Here is a 19,455-nt window from a genome sequence, read left to right as displayed (position 1 = left end):
GGTAGACGTAAGCAGATGTGCACTACAGAGCATCAAAGTATTCATATAAAGCAGTACGGCATACCGTTCCGTTTAAATGACATGAGCCCTTGACCATGGATTGAAAATATTTGAAAAAAATTCCAGAAAGTTCCAAAGAGTGAAACTTGAATTTGCCCGATACTGGCAACTCCTTATCATTCACATTGTTTTTAAAACTATCTACATAGTATAATATTTACATTGTATTGGGTAGTATACGTAATCTAGAGAGGATTTAAAGTATAGTGGAGGATGTGCCTAGGTTACACGCAAATGTCACACCATTTAGATGAGGGATCTGAACATCCTTAGATTTTGGTACCCTCAGGGGTCATGGAACCAATCCCCTCAGTTACTGAGGGACCACTGTACAGGCAGACCTCATTTGACTGTGCTTTGCAGAATCCGTGTTTTTTTAACAAATTTTAAAGGTTTGTGGCAACCCTGCCTCAAGGAGGTCTGTCACCATTTTTCCAACAGCCTTTGCTCCCATGGTGTCTCTGTGTCACATTTTGGTAAATCTTGCATATTTCATGCTTTTTCATTACTATTATACTTGTGATGGTATCTGTGATCCGGGATCCTTTTATGTTCCTACTACAGCTCGCTGAACGCTCAGGATGGTTAACATTTTTTTAACAATAAAGTGGTTTTTCAATTAAAGTCTGTACATTGTTTTTTAAGACACAACACTATTGCACACTTAACAGGCTACAGTAGACTAAACATCACTTACATGCGCTGGAAAACCAGAAGATTGTATATGCACTGGAAAACCGGCTTTATTGCAATATTCACTTTATTGTGGTCTGGTACTGAACCAAACCTGAGTGTATTAGTAAGTATAAATTACCCTCATCTTTTTAAAGGTCTGCATACTATGTACACATTCTATGTAGTACAATTTATTTAAACTGATCATGCAGAAATATAACGTATCTCAAGCCTATTGGTACTTCAAATAATACTGCATTGTTTATCTTTACGTGACCATTTGGGGCACATTTCAGCCTGTTTTATTAGGGGTACTCTAACGGTTGGAATCAAAGGGACAGATACGTCATGTTTATCTTTGCAAATATTGAAGGAACATCCCCAAAAGGGCTTGAATCATTTTACACGTATCCAAAATGTATGAAGCGTTTGTTATTCTTTTAAATTTTCCCAAGCTTTTTACCAGCCCATTATAAAACTTTTGAATCTTTGTCAGTAGTTGAAAAGACGCCTGCCTGTTGTTGATATTTGCGTGTCTCTTATGTGTGGGGATGATTATAATTAAAAGCCATATAAAATGTGGAGTGTGTGGGGCTTCCCTGGTGGCGCAGTGGTTGAGAGTCCGCCTGCCGATGCAGGGGACGTGGGTTCGTGCCCCGGTCCGGGAAGATCCCACATGCCCTGGAGCGGCTGGGCCCGTGAGCCATGGCCGCTGAGCCTGCGCGTCCGGAGCCTGTGCTCCGCAACGGGAGAGGCCACAGCAGTGAGAGGCCCGCGTACTGCAAAAAAAAAAACTGAAAAAAAAAAATGTGGAGTGTGAATCTATGTATTTCATCATATTTCCTTACCTCATTCTGTGCTAAGACCTCAGAGCTTGTGCAGTGCACATCCGGCCATCGGGTTTTCTGCATTGGTGAACTCAAGTTAATAATCCTCACATGAGGAAAATGAGGGTCTTGAGGACACTGCATCCTGCGAAGTCTGACGCTGGGCTCTGGGGTGGAGAAATATTCCCTTGACTGTTTGCAGAGGATCCCATAGCACTCAAGCCTGTGGTGATGGAGATAAAAAGTCCTATTCTAAGGAGATTCCCTTGGTATCAAGCGAATGCTCTTCCCTTTTGGAAAATGCTAAAATGGCCTCTTTATCTCTAAATGTGACCACAGTACAACGTGCATCATTTGGTCGTGGTGCACGATGCTTTTTATATGCTGCCACGTGTTTTTTGATGTATAAGATTTTATTGAGGATTCTTGCGTATATGTTCATCAGGGATATTGGCTGTAGTTTTCTTGTATCTTCTGGTTCTGGTATCAGGGCAATGCTGTCGTCATGGAGTAAATCGGGAAGAGTTTCTTTTCTCATTTTTGGAAGGCTTCGTGAAGTTATTGTAAAATATTTGGTAGACTTCACCAGAGAAGTCATCTGGGCTGGACCTTTCTTTGTGGGAAGGGGTGTGTGTGTGTGTGTGTGTGTGTGTGTGTGTGTGTGTGTGTGTGTGTGTGTGTGTGTGTGTGTGTAGTGACTAACTCAACCTCTCAAAGGTCTGTTTAGGTTTTCTGCTGTTTTGAGTCAGTCTCAGTAATTTCTGTCTTTCTAGGACTTTCCATTCTATCTCGGTTCTCCAATATGTCGGCATACTATTATGCATCATGCTCCCTTAGTCATATTTATTTCTGTAAGGCCAGTTATAATGTCCCTCTTGCAGTCCTGATTTCAGTAATTCGAGTCAACTTTTTTTCCGGGGGGGGGGGGGTTGGTCAACTTAAGTAAAGATTTGTTAATTTTTTTTAATCTTTCCGAAGAACCAATCTTGATTTCATTGCTTTTCTGTGCTGCTTTTTCTATTCTCTGTTTCACCTGTTCACACATTAATATGTATCATTTCCTTCCTTGTGCTCGCACTGGGTTTAATTTGCTGTTAATTTAGATGCTCATGGTGAATGGGTACATTTGCTTTTTTGAGACTTATTTTTCAATACAGACTTTTGCAGCAATAAAGGGTCCTCTAAGCTCTAGTTTTGCTACATCCTGTACGTTTGTGGTACATCGTGTGCTTAGTTTCATTGATCGCAGAATCTTTTCTCATTTCCTTTCTGACGTCTTTGACCCTTCCATCATTAGTGAATGTCCAGTGTTTCATTTCCACGTTTGTAAATCTCCCCAATTCCCTTCCATTCCGGATTACTGGTTTCCTTCCCTTGTGGTCACAGAAAGACTTTGCAAGATTTCAATCCCTTTAAATTGCTTGGGTTTTGTAGGACCTAATACAGGTTCTAACTAAGGAGGAGTTCCCTGTGCACTTGAGAACCACATGGATCCTGGTAGCTAATGTGGGGAAAGAGCTCTTTTCTCAGGGCAAGCATCAAATTTTTAAAAATCCTGAGAATGGAACTTTTTCAGGGAGCTTCCAGATGGGTCAAACAGAGTAGATTCTCTTTGCGTGGGGTCTCTTGAGGAGCTATGGCCCTTGCACATCTGTTGAACTCCATGGACCAAGAAACTGGGTTAGAGGAAAGAGAATGGATCAACTTAAGACACCCCAGGCTTCCTGCTCTTCTGAAAGTCCAACCATTTTCCTTGGATAAACCCTCCACTGATGGTTGCGAACTTTTGGTTTATTCCCAGAGTTCTTAATATTTTAATTTTGACAGCTGAGGCAGGCGTATCCTCAATGCTTTTATGGAAGAACAGACTCTTAAAAGTTCTCACTCCAAAATTTCAAAAGCAACTCCAGTTTTCATTTTAGTAATATCCGCCCTTACCTTGATTGACATTCTTCTAACATTGGAGTCCAATTCGTTGCATTCTTCTTTTAACTTGCTCAGATAAATACTTGTAGCATCAATTTCTGGCATTAAATAAACAAATACACATTTCCCTCTAAGTCTAAATTTAGTTGCTTCTCACAGACTTTGACAAGTTACTTTAATTATCACTGAATTCAAAGTATTTCAATAATCCATATCTTTTTTGCCCCATGGATTAGTTAACTGTGTTTTCTTCAATTACCAACGTTTGGGGATTTTCTAGAGCCTTTTTGCTCTTTAATTTCTGCTCCAAAATTTCAGAAGCAATTCCAGTTTTCATTCTATGACTATCTGCCCTTACTTTGATTTACATTTCTCTAATATGCGAGTTCCACTGGTTGCATTCTTTTTCTGACTTGCTCACATAGATACTTGTGGCATCAATTTTTAGCATTAATTAAATGCATATATATTTCAGGCTGCATATTTCCCTCTAAGTCTGAATTTGGGTACATCTCACAAGCTTTGACGAGTCACATTTTCATATCATTACGTGCAAAGTATTTTTTAATTGCCCGTATCTACCTTTTTTGCCCCATAGGTTAGTTAGTTGTGTTTTCTTTAATTTACAAACATTTGGGAATAAGTGTCTTTTTGCTCTTTAATTTCTGCTAATGCCATGGCGATGAGAATACACTCGCATTTTAGGAAATGTGTTAGCACTTGTTTTGTGACCTAGCGTATGGTCACGCTCCCTTGTGGATTTGAAGAGAATTTGCTATAGATAGTTCTGGGTGAATCGCCTTCTGTTTGTCAATTAGGTGCCAATGTGCTTCGAAATGATGTTCATCATTCCTTATTATCTGACTTGTTCTGTCAGGCACTGTGATAAATACGTTAAAATAGTCTATCTTTGGGAATGTGTTGATTTCTCCTTTATGGTATGTGAGGTGTCGGTCTCAATACTTTGAAACTTTCTTACTAGTCACCAACAGATTTATAATTTTAAATCTTCTGGTTAAATAGTGAAATACTCTTTTATAGCTTTAATAATTCTGCCTTTTTTTTTTTGTCTGAAACAAGTATTGCTACACACACATTATTTTGGTCAGTGCTTGCTTGGTACACATCTTCCCTTAGTTATAATTTTAATCTTTACCTATTTTTGTTCTCAGATTTTGTCTCATAGAAGCAACATATATTTGAATTTTATTTCCATTCAGTGTGAGAGTTATTTTTAATTGTACTATTTAGACTGCTGGTGTTTATTTTAGGATATATTTACATTTTGTGGGTAAATTGAGTATGTTTATTATTATGCATTTCAGCCATTTTTGTTGTTTTTACAATTGTTTACTTTTTCATTCTATTTTAAGCAGTTGCTCTGGAAGATAAAATATGTACCAGTGCTTTCTTCAAGTCTAATAAAAATGAACATATTTACTGCAGCACTTTACACAATATGCGGTCAACTTATGAGGACACTATTATGATTATCACATTCTCATCATCTTTCACTTTTTTAAAAATAAATTATCTATTTTTGGCTGCGTTGGGTGTTCATTGCTGTGTGCGGGCTTTCTCTAATTTCAGTGAGCCAGGGCTACTCTTGGGCGCGGTGCACGGGCTTCTCATTGCAGTGGTTTCTCTTGTTGCGGAGCACGGGCTCTAGGCACGCAGGTTTCAGTAGTTGCAGCACATGGGCTCAGTAGTTGTGGTCGCGGGCTCTAGAGCGCAGGCTCAGTAGTTTACTGGAACACGCCCATTTGTTTCTGTCTTGTCTGTGGTTTCCTTAGCTCAGTGGCAGAGTATATGGACTGCAAAGCCCCCAATATATACTATCTAGCCCTTTGCAAAAAATAGTGGCAGACCGTTCACAAAGAAATAAACCTGTCCACAGCCCTATTTATACTATATGCTAAAACACATTTCAGATGTATTAAATATTTACATGCACATTAGAGGAAATGGGGAGATTTCCAGGTGGGCATGATCTAACCACGTGTGCTCGCTAAAAGAAGAGGGTTTTCTCTGGCTGGTGGCACAGAGTCACACAAGGAAATTCATAGCATGAGATGGACCCAATGTACCACCTGTAGCTTTGAAGGGGCTGCACTAAGGGATGTGATTGGCTTCTAGTAGCTGAGAGCCTCCCTGGGCTGACGAACAGCCCAGGAAAGAAATCAGTTGTACAACCACACGCAACTGAATTCTGAAAAGCCCCAAATGAACCGGAAGGGGATTTATCCCAATGCCCCCAGATAGGAGCCCAGCTCCGCCGACACCTGGAGTCTGAGGCTGTGGGTAGAGAACCCAAACATCCTGCACTGGACTTCTGACCTACCGATTTATAGGCCAGTGAATGTTTGTTTTTTTTTTAAGATTTATTATTGATTGATTGATTGATTTTGGGCTGCATCGGTTCTTAGTTGCCACGTGCGGGATCTTTCGTTGCGGTGCTCTGACTTCTCTCTAGTTGTGGTGTGCGGGATTTCTCTTCTCTAGGGGTGGCGTGTGGGCTCTGTAGTTTGCATCACGCTGGCTCTCGTTGAGGCGTGCGAGCTCAGTAGTTACGACACGTGGGCTTAGTTGCCCCGTGGCATGTGGGATCTTAGCTCCCCGACTAGGGATCGAACCCGTGTCCCCTGCATTGGAAAGTGGATTCTTTACCACTGGACCACCAGGGAAGTCCCTGTGTATTGGTTTAAGACACTGTGGCAAATAGGATGCGAGGAATTTGGAGAAGGAGAAAGTAGTCAGGGACGCTGGGGTTATGGCCGTGGGAGCACAGGCTACACCTGGGTTAATTTACTTCCTCATCCTGACACACATTTTCTAGTTTACAAACATCTTCCATTTGCATGGAAAATGGGTGTCATAGGACCTGCGGGTCCACCATCTTTTGTATTTCCTATTTCACAAGGCTCACAAGGTATTTTTCCAAATACCAGAAATCACCTTTTATAGTCCTGGAGGGTAACATAAGTTAAGTATCGTCATAGGGAGTGATAGTTAAGATTTAAGAAACAACAAAGCAAACAGCACGAGATGAAGCCTTATCCCTCTGTGGTTCGTGGGCTGCATTTGTCCCCTCCTCTCTCTACCCCATCTCCCTCTCATTTCTTTGTCTTCCTTCTCTTATTCTCTTGTCATCTTTGCTCGTTTTATTTCTTTCTCTCTAAATGGAGAACATGCCCTGATCATTGAATCTGAGAAATGTGGCCAATTGTAGGTATTGATAAACATTCTTATCTTACGGAAGATGGGGTGAGTGTAGGGGAGAGGACTGCAAGAAAGTGGAAGGATGGGTGGAAGGTAGGATGGATGGATGAAAGCAAGGAAGACACATTCTCTTGGTAATTCAGTAAAAGCGAATAAAAATGAGAGATGATAGAAAAATGGCTGACAGTTGGATAATATAGGATAGACGATATATATCTAGAGTGAGGATAGATATTAGATAGATGTATATAGAACAGGAACAAACAGCAAGACAATCCCAAAAGATAGGAAAACAAATGAATCAGGGATAATAGGAGCAGTGTAATACTGGATTTGAATAACAGACACGGCATCGTCCCCAAGTGAAGATGGTCAGAGTTTAATCTGAGTCCTCTCCCTCCCCTGGCAGTGTTTCTATCACTACAAGGGCACCAGGGGCTGGGACGGTCCAGAAACGAGGAATATCTTCTCTTCAAGTTTTTATGTCTCAAAGGTGTTTTCCTCTTGAGCAGCCCTGGCTCCCTTACCACCAACCACAAGGGGTCCAGAAGCTCGTCTGTTTCACACATGCGTTCTTCGTAAAGGAGTTGAGAATGGCCCTTGGCCAGTGTGCCGGCAGCCGTGCGCTCCTAAACTCTGTGGCACCAGATACTTCAGTGTCTGCCCACCGCCCTGCACACCGTCCATCCAGAATGCGGACGGATGCTCAGCGTTGGCCAGTGACCATTTCTTCACATACACACAGAACCGTCTTGATTTCTTCCACTGCACAGGCTCTCGTGGACAGTTGAGCTATCTCGTGGCTTGCTCTCATTGTGTCTCTTCTGTTTTAGACACCCACGTTTCCTATGAAATTTGTGGGCTGCAGCATAATTCCTGTCTTTGGGGATTGTCTCACTGGTCTCAAGTTCTTCTTAAATATTTTCAAGTGCCTTCTCTTCTTTTTACACTATGTCAACCCTCCTTAAACATCCAGTTCCTTTTCTACACCAACATTGGATGCTTGTTCAACGACTGTCGTGAGAAATGCGTCCTCTGTGGGGTCTTACAGAGCCTTTGTTCTTTGTACCAATAAGTCTAGGATGTGATTAAATGACAGTTAATCTAAGGGTAATAGGTCTGCAGTGGTTTCAAGAACAGATCGCAATCAGCACCGTTAAATACCCTTTCTTCAAGGGTATATGAATACACACACACACACACACACACACACACACACACACACACACACAAGAACTGTATTAGAGACCATGATTCTGTACGATATGGGAAATGCTTCCTTACAGATTCCTCACAGGATGCAATATCCCTTGGGATAAAAGAGTTTAAACACCCATCTCCAAAGAAAACAGGCTTGCCCATCTATGGAGTCCTGGCTCTCAGAGTTGAAAAATTAAAACACTGCTATATAAAGCACCAGGAGAAAAATTCACACACCTACATTGACAATTGTTCTTCAATTCTAAAAAAATACTTAGTAGCGCTTAGGATTAGGATTTAAATGAAGACGTGGCAAGAAGCATACGATGCCATCTTTTTCTATTGTAGAATATGAACATCTTATAAGAGTCTCACCTGGGATAAAAGTCTTCCCTAGCTTCTATGCTAAAGGATAATTACTGCCATCTCAAGAAAAGGAACTGTAAACTTTGAGTGTCTTGTGTAACATGATCTATAGCAGCAGTATGTGTCTGTGCTTTCAGCCGTTCTCCAGCAAATACCTCATATTCATCAAACCCTATAGGTAGAATTTTTTTAAAGCTATTCCTACACAAATACCCCTCGTCCAGAAAGCTACGCCCATAGTCCTTGTTCCCTATCAACATTGCTCACTTCTTTGCTTCAAACAAGGATGATGTCTAAGCATCAAAGGGCTTACAATCTGCAGGTTTAAGATTGCTTTTAGATTTCAAAATAAATCAGAAATAGATAAGAAATCAACAATGATACAGTAAAGGCAGTTCTTTTGAGTCAAGAAATGATGCTGTTGAGCCATACTTAGAAGATCTGAAATACCTTTTTCCTCGTGATGTAGGGATGAGTTTGCATTAAAGACGTAATTCCCATAGCCTTCCCCCTGGATTTCCCTCTCTACAGCAAAGTCTAAAGTTGTTTTTCTGAGCGACAAAAGAAAGCCCACTACTGTTATCCCATGGGGTTGGTCTCATCAAAGCCACAGGCACGTAGACCCTGTAGGAAGGATACGCCAGTACCAAAGATAGTCAATAGGAAAACAGAAGCGATGCATCCCTAACAGAGCAGTGATATCCTCATCAGTCACAGGGGCTGATGTGTTTCAATAATTCTTCAGTAATTGGGAAGAAATAGATTGACCTCATCCCTTGATCTGTCTGCAGCTGTCGTCGGTTGTGTGAGCCTTCCCGTTGTGTGCTCAGGGGTCTGTGGAACGGGTGAGATCCCCACACATTACAATTTCTTTTTAATAAACAAGTCCAGGGTTTATATTCCGTACAGTGGGTTTGAGCATACACAGTGCATTTGTTGACTCATAACGTAGAAGTTGCAGGTAAGTAGGAAGATTCCTCACGTATAGTGGAAAGATTTCTCAGGCATAATAAAAAGCAGATCTCCTGTGCTTGTGAATCCCAAGAGAATCTGATACTCCCAGTGGGAAGCCACGTGACAGACACCTATATAAACCAGGCATGGCTGCTTCTCCATCCCTGCTCTTGGGTGTGTAAGACACACAGCAATATGATTTCATTATGTACACTGAGTTGCACCCATCAAGCAGCATCCTATGAAATTATGAAAATCTAGAATTTATTCTTTTTTGCAAATACAGCAACAGAAGGACATATTAGACATATGTCTAATATAAAGACGTACCTACTGTGTGTCTCACTACTTAGCGTTAGTGATTTAGAGCTGAAAGTAGCAAAGGAGAAGCAGCTGCTGCTTTTCATCACTACGTGAGGAGCTCTGCCTTCTCATACAAACAGTCACTTTTACACTCGTCGGAGGCTAGGGAACAAGTCTTAAAAGCAGGTCCGTGTAGGAGACAATGATTAACTTACAGTCTTCAAAACATGAGGCACAGGATCACTTACGCATAGTAGCTAATTAAAATGTATTCTATGTTTTATATATAAATGGACAGAAACCTAAGCAGAGTGTGTTGTACACACAACCTAAGATTTGACACGGGGACAGATTGGCTTCTGTTTCATTTTTTCGGACCCCACCTGTTCTAAGCAACTGAGAATCTACCGTCTGCTGAGGATAGGCTATGTCCATGACAAAGCCTTAAAGCATGTTGTCCGTATAGCACTGCTGTTGAAAGCATTGTTGCAATCTGATTTGGGGCAAAGAATGATGATTTCGTAGATGGTAATAGCCATGCCCGCTCCCATCCATTCCAAACCTTTCTGATGCAAGAGCCCAAGCCTGGGATTAAGGAATATCCCTTGATCTTTGTCGTATGATTTCCTTTTCTTATGATCTTGGGTCACTTTATGACCTTTTTGCTTTGGTTAATTTCTTTCTTTTTTTTTTAAGAAGATGTTGGGGGTAGGAGTTTTAGTAATTTATTTATTTATTTTTGCTGTGTTGGGTTTTCGTTTCTGTGCGAGGGCTTTCTCTAGTTGCGGCGAGCAGGGGCCACTCTTCATCGCGGTGCGCGGGCCTCTCACTATCGCGGCCTCTTGTTGCGGAGCACAGGCTCTGGACGCACAGGCTCAGTAGCTGTGGCGCACGGGCCTAGTTGCTCCGCGGCATGTGGGATCCTCCCAGACCAGGGCTTGAACCCATGTCCCCTGCATTAGCAGGCAGATTCTCAACCACTGTGCCACCAGGGAAGCCCCTAATTTCTTTTTTTAAAAAATCTTTATTGAAATATAGTTGATTTACAATGTTGTGTTACTTGCAGATACACAGCAAAGTGATTCAGAAATATCTATATATACATATATAGATATATCTAGATAGATAGATAGATATACATACCCACACACAGTGAAGATTCTTTTCCATTATAGGTTATTACAGGATATTGAGTATAGTTCCCTGTGCTACACAGTAGGTCCTTGTTGGTTATCTATCTTATATATAGTAGTGTGTGTGTGTGTGTGTTCATCCCAAGCTCCTAGTTTATTCCTCCCCTGCCTTCCCCTTCATTAACCGTAAGTTTATTTTCTCCGTCTGTGAGTCTATTTCTGTTTTGTAATTAAGTTTATTTGTATCATTTTTTAAGTTTCCACATATAAATGATATCCCATGACATTCGTCTCTCACCTGTACCTGCTTACTTTGAAAAGCGTTGGCTTTTGAGTCATGTGTATCAGCAATTCGAAATTTATACACCAGTTGAAGGAAGGAAGTCTACATAGATTCAACCGTGTTTGTTCAAAAGGGATATTCGACCCACGTTAGGGAAAAGTGAAACATAAAGAGCTGGTTATTCGAGGTTTAACCACTGGACTGCACTCCAGCTTTGACAAGGCACAAAGTTGGAAAGATTTCACTACCCGTAGTTCAGGTTTAATTCAGTTTAAAGCACTATTAGACGGTTGTCGTATTAACAATGTCCTAACGGCACACCTGTCCTTAAAAGTAGATTTTTTTGCCTAGGGAAAAGATGGAATACGACTGAGCCTTGTTGGTTGCTTGCTGGTGGGTGTTAGTTGCAAGATGCTCACGCGATGTTCTCCTTACATCCGTAGCTTCCCATTGGCCGCAAAGCTCTGCCCACCTGTCGACACTGGGAGAAGGTTGGTGTCCGTCCGCCATGATGCCTCAACGTGTACCTTTGGCCAGTTGCTCCCACCAAGGTAAGCCCATCCGTGAATGGCATCAGGTATGTGACTCCAGTTTTCTCTGCATTCAGTACTGGTCTTTTCATAAAATGCAGACTACTCTTTCAAGGACGCGAAGGTAAGATACAGCTACAATTGGATTTCCTGTCTATGCATCCACCCTCCCTGTCTTGCGAAATTTCCCAAAATCTTTGTTCCTCTCTGTAGATGCTCATAGCCCTAAGGTGTTGATATGTCTGTTTTGCACATGTATTATTTTCCTTCAGGTGTAAAGCAGGGTTTCTGAGCTACAACACCATTGGTATTTGAGGCTGGATAATCTTTTTTTTTTCCTGCTTTTTCTTTTATTTGTATTTACTTATTTTGCAGCATTTATTCCCAGGGCCGTAAGTTTTCGTTTCTTCGGTTTCTTCTGGGGTATCTTTTTCTTCTCTGCAACCTCCTCTCCTGGTTGAGGGACAATCTCTTCTTTTTCAGTAAGGATCATCTCAGTGTGTCAGGGAGAGCTCACGTACGGGTTGATCGGACCATGAGCTCTGTAATTCCTGAGCCGTATCGCGGGGGATTTGTCCACCTGGATGTGCTCGTTGACCAGAGAATCTACATCTAAGACCTTAAGTTCAGCATTACACTTTGTATTTGTGAGCACGTGCAGTGAAGATTCAGCACTCTTTTTGGGCCACCGACCCTGCATCCAGCCCCGCTGGACACACCAGCCAACTCCAGCATTGTGCCGACGGAGCGGCACCCATCACTTCTGTAAGGTGACATCCTTCAGATACTTGGTGGCTTTCGGATATGCCTACCATTAATGGCCCGGGCAGTTTCATGTGTGTTCTTAAAGTGAACACGCAGTTTTGAACCTCTTGATTTGCGTGATTTTGTAGGGTTTTCTGGGTCAAGTGAATAGCAGCCCATTTGTAGAGGTCACTTCAGGCTGCTTACCGGAAAAGCGAGGCTGGATGACTCTTTGCTGTGTTGGGGAATGGGTACACTCCAGGACGTTGAACAGCTTCCCTGATCTCTTCCCCTGATACCAGTAGCGTCCTCAGTTGTGACAGACATAGCCCAACGTTCCTGGCGTGGGGGAGCAGAACTGCCCCTGTTACAACCCCTGTTGTAGACAGTTAATGGTACAACCCGTCACCTCTTCAACAGACCACAAGTGTCCCAGTGTTAAGAACTGTGTCTTATTTAGATATGAATATACCCAGGGCTAGAGCATAACCTGGCTTACCATTAGGTCCTCGGTCTTTATACATTAAATTGCCTAAATCCAGAGAGTAAAAATTCCTTGGAAGAGAAAAGTTTTATCTGTCATCGTTCTCTTATTTCAAAAGGCGATGCTTTCTAGAGACAAGATCATAGATTTCATAGATTCGACCACGGGCATGAAATTGGGCGTCCACGTCAATCTTACCATAATATATAAAGACATACAGCCTCAACCTCTCAGAGGGAGACGTGGCATGCAATTTTTCTTCCCTAACTCAAGATTTGGGAGTGGAAGAGACCAATTATCACCAAAGAGATTTATTTTCACATTGAAAGTAGTCCATTTCCCCCCCTTTTCCTTGTATAAACAGCCAGTGGTGTTTGTCTCTTCTGATAAGTGTGGGTCTATAAGCGTCTTTTCAGCACTTGACCGTTTCTCCTTAGCCCTTTCCTACGTAAATGAGCACGAGCAGGAAATCGTCCTCATAAACTCCTGTTCCAGGCTGCTCTTAAAAAAATCTTTGCGTGGCGTTATCTGAAAAGGGAAATCGTCTCAAGCTGTTCACGGGTTCGGTTTGCCTTAGGACAGGTGTCAGTGTCTGCTTCACATCGTGCCTGTAGGATCACACAGTCAGGCAGGGTCCTGTTGACGTGCAGATGGGGAAACGGAGAAGCTGATGATGGGCAGATCGGGATAACGGCCCCCGAAGCTTCAGGAATGGTCAAGGCCTATAGCCGGCAGCAGACACAGGGCTGGCTGCGTCTGAAGGCTGCACGTGGCTGCAGTGTTATGAGCAAGTGAAAACGCCGTACAGAGGGACCCAAGCAAATGAGGTTTCGTTGTCCTTGGCAAACGCTTGGGTTCGATTCTGAGTACCATGAACGGTGATGGACCCAGTTGAAATAAGGGAGGGGCTCCATCAGATGTATGCTTTGGGAGTAGCGGGGGGGGGGGTGAGTTATGCTCCAGTGGAAGCAGAGAGAACAACAGGAAGGCTGATCGCGGGGCAACGTGAAACATAGGGCGGGGGCGGGGTGTGGGTTTCATTTCGGAAGTAGGGTCAGAGGTACTGGCTGATGGATGAGATGCACAGGGTCTGGGGAAAGGAATCCATTATGACCCTTTCACCGTGGCTTAGACAACACCACGGGATCATTTGCAGAAATGGTAAAAATGGACTGGGAGGCACGCAGTTCTGTAGGATGAGAAGCAAACGTTCTGTTTGGAACATGTCCAGTTGGACATGTCTGTTGATACAGAAATTGAGACAGTGCCAACAGCTGGAGCTTTTCATAGATGTTGTGGTTACGAGTGTCTGTGTCTGTGTGTGTCTGTGTGTGTGGTATTTTTTTTTTTTTTTGATGTGGGCCATTTTTTAAAGTCTTCATTGAACTTGTTACAATATTGTTTCTGTTTTCTGTTGTGGTTTTTTGGCCCCGCGGCATGTGGAATCTTAGCTCCCCGACCAGGGATCCAACCTGCACCCCCTGCATTGGAAGGCAAAGTCCCAACCCCTGGACCGCCAGGGAAGTCCCTATACACTTGTTGAGAAGAGCACGTGGCTCGTGAATAAGTCCCTTCGGTGTCTTGTGTCATAAAGGGAATCTGAAGCACGATCAAAATATCCATTGAGAGAGAAATGAATACGTAGGCATCTGGTATACCTAACGCAGAGGAATTGCATGCGTCCCTTAAAAGGAAAGGCATACATCATTCTGTGGTGATGTGTAATCACGGCACAACATATATGAGGTGCAAAAATAGCATGAATGATAAGCATGGAGTCATTTCTGGATTAAGGTTTTCCAGAACCAACCGAGATTTATTTTAAGGAGTTGCTCACTTGATCGTCTGGACCGCAAATGTGAAACCTGAAGGGCCGACCAGCAGGCTGGTAACTCGGGCAGACTTTCTGTGTCACCGGCTTGAGGCAGAATTCCTTTGTCTCCAGGCTTTCTCAGGTTTTTTTTTTTGCTCGTAAGGCCTTCAGAGATCGGATGGTGCCCTTGCACACGATCAAGGGTCATCTCCCTTAAAGTCAACTGAATATAGATGTGAGGTACGTCTACAAAATACCTTTAGAGCAACATCTAGACGACTGTATGACCAAATGCCTGGGCACCGTAGCCTAGCCAAGTTCACACATAAAATCGACTGTCAAAATTCTGTGTATATTAAAACAAAAACGGACGTGTTGTCTGTAGATCTGTGTACGTATATAAAGGAAATGAATAGATGATACGTAGCCAACTTTTTAACTGATGAAGGAAGGGACTTGTCTCTGGGATTGAATTGGATTGAGAGGAGATAAAAAATGTGTAACAAAACGAGTGTGAGGCTGAGGACGTTTCACTGGAGATAGGTCACTGCTACGGGAAGAAAAATTGTAAATTGTATTGTGTCCTCACTGTAAGTAAAACATATAATTTTTATATAACCCAAAAGATATAAAACAAACAACAACAAAAAAACTAGATCATTTATCAAGAAATTCAGTTGCAGACAGAATTGGAAACCTGAAGAAGTTTTGCAAAGACATTCACACCTAAGGTGGGAAGGTGGGCTAGGTCCCCCAATTTTTGTTAATCACCCTCAAACTAAGGAGTTCAGGTCAAACTTTACTTTTTTTTTTTTTTTAATTTTTTTAACTTTTTTTTTTAACTTTACGTTTTGAATAACTTCATCAGCTTTCTTGCTCGCTAGTCTTGAAATACATTTTAAGTTAAATAATAATGTCAGTTACTGTATTTGCCACCCTGTTTTTGAGAGAAATTCACAGTGAATAACAAGGGACTCAAAATGGTTGTTTCCATAGACTCTAATTCCGGTCCTAGGACTTTATCCTTAGAAATGTGTCCGAGAGGCAAGTTATTACAGGAGAGGGTTCACAGCATTTTGAATTTTTGAGCTGCTAAAAATAATCTAAATGCCCAAAAGAATGTTGCATGACGTGATTTTTTTTCTCTTTGCTTTTTCTTTCTCTTTTTTAATTGAAGCATGATATAATTTTTTAAGTGAAAAAATCTGGTACAAAGCATTTTATGTCCCAATTATGTAAATATGTACAAATATCTAGCCCCAGTGAGATTGAAGAAAATTGAAGGGATAGAAAGTGAGATTGATTATGAAAGATAAATGAATTTAAAAGAAGACTGAGAAAATACCTACATTCTCATATAAACTAGACATGAAAATCCTCTCTCTCGTCTCCATGTTTCTTTCCTCTAGTGCTGATGGGTTAGATTTGCCTCTGTCCACGAGCGTGATAAATTCCAGGAGGCTGGATGGGGCATAGCAGGGGAGAGTCCACAGGTTGGGTTATCTGTTCTTCAAGGTTGTGTGTTGTCAGCCACTATGACTTTTATTCTAAAAGTGACAAATCCCGGACTCTGACAAGAGTTCTGGTCTCCTCTCTGCTTCTTCGGAAGCTCCGAAGCAAGAGTGAGGCCGTCTGATTATTGGAAGATCGTTGCTTTTTACTTTCTTGTAAACCGATGGGTACACAGTTTCTAGGGCTGGAGAGTCTAGAGATGGAGGCTGCACAGTCATAGGCTAGCCGGGATGGAGGTTCTTGGTAATTTTTATTTTCTTAACCGAGGTCTAGTTGCTTTGCAGTGCTGTGTTAACTTCTGCTGTACAGCAAAGGGATTTAGCTATACATACATATACCATCTTTTTAAATATTCTTTTCCATGATGGTTTATCACAGGAGATTGAATGTAGTTCCCTGTGCTGTACAGTAGGACCTTGTTGTTTATCCATTCTGTGTATACTAGTTTGCATCTGCTAACCCCAAACTCCCAGCCCTTCCCTGTCCCACCCCGTCTGGCCCACCACAAGTCCGTTCTCTATGTCTGTGAGTCTGTTTCAGTTTTATAAATAAGTTCATTTGTGTCGTATTTTAGATTCCACATATAAGTGATATCATATGATGTTTGTGCTTCTCTGTCTGACTTACTTAGTATGATCATCTCTAGGTCCATCCATGTAGCTGCAAATGGCATTATTTCATCCTTTTTCAGGGCTGAGTAGTATTCCATTGTATATATGTACCAGCTCTTCCTTATGCAAGAGATGTGCTTTCTTACTAGTTTTTCTTCTCCCAAAGAGGCTGCTTTCAGCCTCTGTGTGGCCCAGTGCTTCTGTGCCCTGGGAAGGGCGTGCTTTCTCTCTCTCGCTCTGGCCACGTGCTCGTTTTCCTCTTTGACCTCCGAGCTGGAACGCATACTTGGATTTAGTGTCCCTGCACCTTTTGGAGGAGAGGATGTGGAGAAGCACATCCTGCCAAGCATCTGTCCATCCACCTGCATCTGCTCTTGCTCCAATATAGATAATGAGTGATCTGTGCGTGTGAGATAAAAGGGCGGCTTAAGAAGTATCAGAGAGAGTCTTAACAAGAGGCTGCAGGGCAACTGGAGGTGGAATAAATGTAGGGTTTCAAATAATTGTGAAATTAGAGGGTTCGAAGGAACAGACTCGTTTATTCTGAGGAGATAGGTGCTTCGATCTTAACTCCACTTCCTACACAAAAGTAAATACTAGATGACTTAAACGTCTATATCTATCCATTATCTTTCTGTCTGTCCATCATCTATATGTTATCTATTGACCTCTGTTATCCATCATCTATCTGTATCTACTTATCATCTGTCTATTATCTATCTCTATCTCTACCCATCATGTATCATCTATCTATAAAAGTAAATACTAGATTACATAAATGTCTGTACCTAGTTACCCATCATCTATCTATTTCTATCCATTTTTGATATTATCTTTCATCTATCTATATCTATTATGTATCTTTATATCTATTATCTATCATCTGTTTAGCATCTGTCTGTATCTGTCATCTATCTTTGTCCATCTCTCTGTCATCTATCTATTTAATCTATTAAAAAATCACAATAAATTTTAAGTTTTTGAAAAACCAATTCGATTTTGCAGAGTATCAACTAGCAAAATCCATTTGACTATCAGGTTGGAATACATAAAAATTAAACCTTTATCATGGGGAAAAAGGGCATTATGAACAGTGAAATGATAGAATAAAGATTTGGAGATGTGTTTTCCAAAAGCATAATTAAAAGCTGCTAAGTAAGGGTAATTAACTAATTAAATTATTATCTACTTATATCCTTTGGGACATTGTGAATCCTTTTAGGAGACTAAGGGAGGTCTCTCGGGACTGGAAAAAATGTATAAAAGTTACTGTGATAACATAGAGGAGTATTATATATTCACACGGTGGTCGTATAGCACGGTGGGGACAGACTCAACCTTCTCGCTGCAATGTTCAGGTCTCCCTCAGGCTATGTATCAACGCTGTGGTCCTGGGCAACTTCCTTCATCCATGTTTGCCTCTGTATCCTCATAAAAATAGCCCGACTTCAAAATAACCCTATTTCAACTAAGAGGGTAGGAGCAAAAAACGAGACGTGTTGGCCTCTGTGTCTGGACCAGGGTAATCATTCCATCGGGGGGAAGGTCCCCACTCAGGCAGATACGCAGAGAAAAGTCCAGGAGAGAAAGTCATGAAATGATGTCTGGTGATTCCCTCCTAGGACTGGATGGATCTCTCTCCCCATCTATCTGTCTCCATACACACTCACTGTGGATAAAGCATCTTTGAAAGGTTTTATGAGAAACTAAGATAAGAATCTGGGTCACAGGAGCAAGCTCACCTAGGAAGAGTCCTGGGAAAGGGTTCATCTCCTTTAAAGCATTTAGATGGTACCGCCCAAGGTAAAAATGCTGTCACAGAGAAAGCGTGGAATGTGAACACATAATTAATACTATGAGTGTTGAACTTTTAATTCTTCAAGCAGTTTTAATGCTTGCTGTGCTGTTTGAAGTATTCTTTATTTTCTGATGTGTGCTTGTGCTAGAATTGCTAAGAAATGAGGAAAAGACGACTGGGAACTTTCTTCGGGGCAATTTAATTATAAAAGAGACGAATCCTCAAAGATTGTGTCACTGTGAGGGGCTCTTATACAACAGGGGAAAGAAAACCCATCATACCTTTAAAGGAGACTGATTTGAAGTCTTGGCTCTTATTCAGATGTTCACAGTCTGTCTTGTATAAGAACAGTTGTTTTGACATAAATAGATGGGGCTTTGAAGAAGTAAATTTTGTTATAAGCCACCAAAAGGGAAACATCATCCCATTTAAAAAGAAAGCATGTCCCAATCTTCAGGGGACCTCAGTTTATTTTTACTTACCCTTTTTTTTTTTTTTTTTTTGCGGTACGCGGGCCTCTCACCGTTGTGGAGCACAGGCTCCGGACGCGCAGGCTCAGCGGCCATGGCCCACAGGCCCAGCCGCTCCGCGGCACGTGGGATCCTCCCGGACCGGGGCACGAACCCGCGTCCCCTGCATCGGCAGGCGGACTCCCAACCACTGCTCCACCCGGGAAGCCCCTTTACTTACCCTTTAAAGATCATATATTGTTTTGAAAGAACGCTTTGAAAAAACAGAAACCAGAAGTGACTTGAAATATTCATTTTTACGAAATGTATTGTGGTTGGTGTATAAGACTTCATAGCACTTGGCAGTGATACGTCAGAGTAATGACATTTAAAAATACTTGAACAGAAAGAGATTGCACTATTAAGCAACTTGGTAAAGAGCTTTTAGTACTATTATTGATATGACAAAGGAAACCCAATGCAGTGGTTTAATTGGACTCTGTACAGTCAAACAAAATAATCCACAAGAGTAAAATCGCAGTATTGGAAATCATTTTGTAATTCATTT

At 41.7% G+C, this 19,455-nt stretch overlaps 1 long non-coding RNA gene across 3 annotated transcripts in view; it reads left to right on the top strand.

Moving 5' to 3' along the window:
- The window catches only part of LOC307179976, a 590,142-nt gene that overhangs the window by 383,247 nt on the left and 187,440 nt on the right, over positions 1–19,455 (top strand). For all 3 annotated transcript variants that reach the window (XR_013825629.1, XR_013825630.1, XR_013825631.1), the window contains one exon: positions 11,390–11,497. This is a non-coding gene — a long non-coding RNA (uncharacterized lncRNA). The remainder of the gene's footprint in view (positions 1–11,389; positions 11,498–19,455) is intronic.

This window comes from Stenella coeruleoalba, assembly GCF_951394435.1.
Source record: "Stenella coeruleoalba genome assembly, chromosome: X".
Classification (NCBI taxonomy): Eukaryota; Metazoa; Chordata; class Mammalia; order Artiodactyla; family Delphinidae; genus Stenella; species Stenella coeruleoalba.
This window is presented reverse-complemented; position numbering and strand designations above follow the sequence as displayed.